Raw genomic sequence first — 6,333 nt, forward strand, 5'->3', positions numbered from 1 at the left:
GTTCAAAATACACCTTATATTTGACCTTTATTTAACTAGACAAGTCAGCTAAAAACAAATTCTTATTTCAATGACAGCCTAGGAACAACCATTGAATTCTGTCTGCACTTTTAAACATTCTCACATCGCATCTCGCATTTTTTTTTTAATATTATGTTCATGACTTTAATCATCAGATTTGGAAAAACAATGAATTGTCTGGACTTAAGAAAGTAACATATTGACATTTTAAAGTAAAACTATTTGTCACATATAGATGTTTCGACAAATGTCAAATTTTCACTGCAAATGAAGAAAAAAAAAATCGCATAAATACATTATCCTTACTGTGAGAGCATTTGACGTGGGTTTTTGTAATGGTGTGTGCCACTGTGTATGGGGGCAGCCACAGTGATACACACCACTACGAAAACCTCAGCCCATGTACTGGTCATGGCAGCACATACTTACTGAAACCTCAACAGACTGTGCCAAGTGACTGCTTAGCGGACTGCTTATAAGACAAAACCTGGCCCAATACAAAAATATTTAGTGCAGATTTAGTGCACTGATTACAAATATCAAATACTGATATTCAACTGTGCATTACACAGACCTTATACCATAGTTATACATACTTTTAAAAATACTTATTGTTTTGTTTAGTTACAGTTGAAGTTGGAAGTTTACATACACTTAGGTTGGAGTCATAAAAACTTGTTTTTCAACCACATTTCTTGATAACAAAGTATAGTGTTGGCAAGTTGGTTAGGACATCTAATTTTTAGGACAAGTAATTTTTCCAACAATTGTTTACAGACAGATTATTTCACTTATAACTCACCGTATCACAATTCCAGTGGGTCAGAAGTTTACATACACTAAGTTGACTGTGCCTTTAAACTGCTTGGAGAAATGTATTCTGGTCTGGTGAAACAAAAATAAAACTGTTTGGCCATAATGACCAGGAAAAAAGGGGAGGCTTGCAAGCCGAAGAACACCATCCCAACCATGAAGCACGGGGGTGGCAGCATCATGTTGTGGATGTGCTTTGCTGCAGGAGGGACTGGTGCACTTCACAAAATAGACGGAATCATGAGGAAAGGAAATTATGTGGATATGTTGAAGCAACATCTCAAGACATCAGTCGGAAAGTTAAAGCTTGGTTGCAAATGGGTCTTCCAATTGGACAATGACCCCAAACATACTTCCAAAGTTGTGGAAAAATGGCTTAAGGACAACAAAGTCAAGGTATTGGAGTGGCCATCACAAAGCCCTGATCTCAATCCTATAGAAAATTTGTGGACAGAACTGAAAAAGCGTGTGCGAGCAAGGAGGCCTACAAACCTGACTCAGTTACACCAGCTCTGTCAGGAGGAATGGGCCACAATTCACCCAACTTATTGTGGTCAAGGTCGTGAAAGGCTACCCAAAACGTTTGACCCAAGTTAAACAATTTAAACGCAATGCTACCAAATACTAATTGAGTGTATGTAAAATTCTGTAAGGGCGTTCGTCTGTAGGAGGAGGAGAAGCGGACCAAAGCGCAGCGTGGTGGTTGTTCATATTTTAATAAATCACTACACATGAACAAACTAACGAAAACAAGAAATGTGAGAACGCAAAACAGTCCTATCCTGTGACGACAAACACAGTGACAGGAACAATCACCCACAAACACACAGTGAAACCCAGGCTACCTAAGTATGATTCTCAATCAGAGACAACTAATGACACCTGCCTCTGATTGAGAACCATACTAGGCCGAAAACATAGAAATGCCCCAAAACATAGAAAAACAAACATAGACTGCCCACCCAACTCACGCCCTGACCATACTAAATAAATACAAAACAACAGAAATAGAGGTCAGAACGTGACAAATTCTGACCCACTGGGAATGTGATGAAAGAAATTAAAGCTGAATTAAATCATTCTCTCTATTTTTCTGACATTTCACATTCTTAAAATAAAGTGGTGATCCTAATTGACCTAAAACAGGGAATTTGTACTCGGATTAAACGTCAGGAATTGTGAAAAACTGAATTTAAATGCATTTGGCTAAGGTGTATGTAAACTTCCGAATTCAACTGTATGACACAAGGTAACTACAACTGTAATATCAAAATACCAATGGGTCGACACTTTTCTTAGCTGAGCTACGCCGATCTGAAAATATTTGCCTATAATTTGCTCAGTCATATTCACAATAAGAGGTAGCAGTGGTAGGTCTTTAATAATTTGTTGAACAAGTAACTAAATTTGCAATAATTGTTTACACTGTCATATCATTTGTCATAAACTGATGTTGATGTATGGATGGACAGAAACATAGATTAACATACAAATGAATGATGATTAAATTAAAATAACAGACAAAGTTGGAACATTTTGGCCTTGTGGTAGAACGTATCCACACTGGATATTATTTATGTAATGAGAGGTAACAGACAGGAAACCAGCCATGTCATGAGGGAACAGGTGCTTCCTCATAACATAGGCACACTGACTGAAATCTTTTCTGGACTGAGAGTAGATAGAGCCCTCTGAAACAACCACTATTTTATGAAACTAAGTAATGAAACTAACTAATCTAAGTCAGCAAGCATTCAGACTTTAGCCTCACAGGGTTGGTCTTCAATTGTACTGTCAAAGTTCATCTTAAATATATTTCTATCAAATGTTTTTAGTAGGCACAGTTATCCAGAGCAATTAGGGTAAAGTGCCTTGCTCATGGGCACATTGACAGACTTTTCACTTAGTCTTCTTGGGGATTTGAACCAGTGACCTTTTGGTTACTGATCCAATTATCTTAACTGCTAGGCTACCTGTCATTCAAATAACAACCAAATTCTTGTTTTTGAGAAAATGTATGCCATTATGTAGCTAGAGAGTCCACACGCCAGGCACACCACTGAACTCAGTCCCTGAAGGCAAGGATGACAACTGGCAGATACTGCAGCCTACGGAGTTGGATATCATTTTACTACATGCCGTACAGCTCTGGAACTAGAAAAGTTATGTGGCACTGCAGTGTGATCAAAACAACTGTCACAAAGTGCTAACATGTCCTCCCCCCCCTCAACCCACATTATTAGTCAACACACAACACAATATTTGCCATTTCATGTTTGACTGACATTAAGAAGGGCTAGGTATAAGCTACAGATCTCTTCCCTGCAGTGATGTAGCCAAGTCACTAAACCTTTAGTCCATGTCGAGTCTCTCGAGTTCGAGTCAGAGTCCTTGAGTTCAAAGTCGAGTAATACGGAATTACAATACGGAAATCGGTATTGCAAATCAGTCAAGCTAAGTCAGGACCTACTGTACTGTAACTATGTTGAATTAAGCAAAGGAGAGAGAATTTCTGACAACAAACACACCATTGGTTCAACTCCTACCTCAATAACCGCAATTAGTACGTCACACTTTGTGAGGCAAGTTCAGAGGAGTCCCCATAACCAGCGGTGTCCCACTTGGGTTGGTGTTAGGACCTATCCTCTTCCTGCTCTACATGCTCCCACTTGACCAGATCTACAGACAACACAGTGTCCAATTCCACTGCCACGCAGACGTCACACAGGTGAACATGAAAACAAATCCTGACACATCATCTGCTTTGTCAACATTGTCCAACTGTCTGGAAGAGGTCAAATCTCGGATGCAGAACAACCTCCTCCAACTCAACAGCAGCAAGACAGAAGCAATGCTGATAAGCACACCCCTGCAGATCACCAACTCCTGCAGTCACTTATGTCATACGTCATTCTTTCACCTGAAGAACATCTCCCGACTAAGACCCTCACTCACCACATCTGACGCAGAAAAGCTAACACATGCATTTACTGGGGGGCCTGCCTGCAAATTTAATTCATAAACTACAGCTCATCCAAAACAGTGCCGCAAGGATACTGGCACAAACTAAAAAATCTGCCCTCATCACTCCCATCCTTGTTGATCTCCATTGGCTACATGTTCCTCCTGCTCCTCTACAAACCCCAAAATGGCATCGGGGACCCCCCTACCTGTCAGACCTGCTCTCCCCCTATGAACCTCCACGCACCTTACATTCAAGCCATGCTTATACTCCTTCATGCCCCAAGGACCAGGCTCCTCACAATGGGGGACTGTGCATTTTCCTCTCTCATACTATACTTATGGAACTCCCTTCCAGATAACTTCAGGGTTGTTCAGACTGTTGGACCTTTTAAAGCAGGCAAAGATGTATATTTTATACATGATTGACACAGTTGAATTACAATCTGCTATCAGTTGCTAGTCTGTATGTCAGATGTTATATGCAATGAATGTACTGTGATTTTTATTTGTCCTTATCATTTGCAATGAAGAAGGGATTAAGCACCTGTAATGGTAGAAATGATTTGTTGTTAAACAAAGCCCATTTAAAACATGACAAATGACCAGGTAGTACTGCAAATAATATACCTGTTACTGCTACATTGTATTCAAGAATGTATATTTCAAATAAAATAAAATAAAATATTTTGGACCAATGTGTGCAGTATGCTATAATCCATATTGTACATTTGCCAAAGATTTTATTAAATGTGTTCCTCTAGTTTTGATCCACATAGGATTAATACAGGTCAGTCTTTTAAGTTTCAAATCTGTGGTCCATTTGAAAAGTGGGAGCTAGTGTCTGTGACTAAGGTCATGTCCGTTTGTGTGAACCAGAAACACTCCAGATAAACAGAATGTAAAGTATGCACTAACAGAGATGATAGTGACTGATGATTTTAATCCATCTAAAATTCAAATTCTGTGTTTTTATGTTTGTATTCAATTTAATGTACCTTTTCTCTGAAGATTAGTGGTGAGATGTTACTTTGATGGAATGTTAGAAGTAAATCCCTTCAACTGCACTAAATTGATGTGTTCTTGGAAGCCTGTGTCTCAGTATTGTAAGACATTTTCTAATACATTTACATAAGTAATGATTGTAATGACTGACACTTCACCACAGATGTGTAGTTCAGGCCTTGAGCTGTTCTTGTTAAATGTTTTGTATCATGTCATGTTTAATGTGGACCCCAGGAAGAGTAGCTGCTGCATTCACAACAGTTAATGGGGATTCTAATGATATACCAATAGATTAAAAGTAATTTTAGATACTTACGGTCTTTTGGCTTTTTCTAGCTATCTGGACGTAGGTGGTGTTTTTTCACAGTAACAAGGTAAAATTGTATTTAAAAAAAAAAAGTTTATTGGAGGTGAGGTGTTATCATGCAGTTATCATGCAACTAAAAACAAAAGGAATAGGAATGACTCAAATGAAAAGGCAATGGGGGTTTACATAGCTGGGAAAATGGGTGAAATCTCAACATTGAACTCAAATGCATCTATACCAAACACCATATCTCACACGCATTCCTCCTGAACACTGTTCTAGAATATCATGTATATTTCAATGGGTCTTTTACCTCTGTGACAAATGACTGCATCTTTATTTAAACAGCTAAACAACAGAAAACGAACCAGGTAAGGTGATTACAGTATTCAGTCAATAACAAATTAACCTTAGTGTCACAACAGCCTTTTTTTTTTTTATTCACCTTTATTTAACCAGGTAGGCCAGTTGAGAACACCTTTATTTAACCAGGTAGGCCAGTTGAGAACAAGTTCTCATTTAAAACTGCGACCTGGCCAAGATAAAGCAACGCAGTGCGACAAAAACAACAACACAGAGTTACACATAGACAAATGTACAGTCAATAACACAATAGAAAAAAAATTGAAAAATCTATGTACAGTGTGTGCAAATGTAGGGAGGTAAGCAATAAATAGGCCCTAGAGGTGAAATAATTACAATTTAGCATTAATACTGGAGTGATAGATGTGCAGATGATGATGTGCAAGTAGAGATCCTGGGGATTGGCTATGTATAGGTACAGTGATCGGTAAGCTGCTCTGACAGCTGATGCTTAAAGTTAGAGTGGGAGATATAAGACTCCAGCGTCAGTGATTTTTGCAATTCGTTCCAGTCATTGGCAGCAGAGAACTGGAAGGAAAGGCAGCCACAGGAAGTGTTGGCTTTGGGGGTGACCAGTGAAATATACCTGCTGGAGCGCTTGCTACTGGTGGGTGTTGCTATGGTGACCAATGAGCTGAGATAAGGCAGGGCTTTACCTAGCAAAGACTTTTAGATGACCTGGAGCCAGTGGGTTTGGCGACGAGTATGTAGTGAGGGCCAGCCAACGAGAGCACACAGGTCGCAGTGGTGGGTAGTATATGGGGCTTTGGTGACAAAACGGATGGCACTGTGATAGACTACATCCAGTTTGCTGAGTATAGTGTTGGGGGCTATTTTGTAAATGACATCGCCAAAGTCAGTTT

This window comes from Oncorhynchus mykiss, chromosome 12 (assembly GCF_013265735.2).
Source record: "Oncorhynchus mykiss isolate Arlee chromosome 12, USDA_OmykA_1.1, whole genome shotgun sequence".
NCBI classification, from domain to species: Eukaryota; Metazoa; Chordata; class Actinopteri; order Salmoniformes; family Salmonidae; genus Oncorhynchus; species Oncorhynchus mykiss.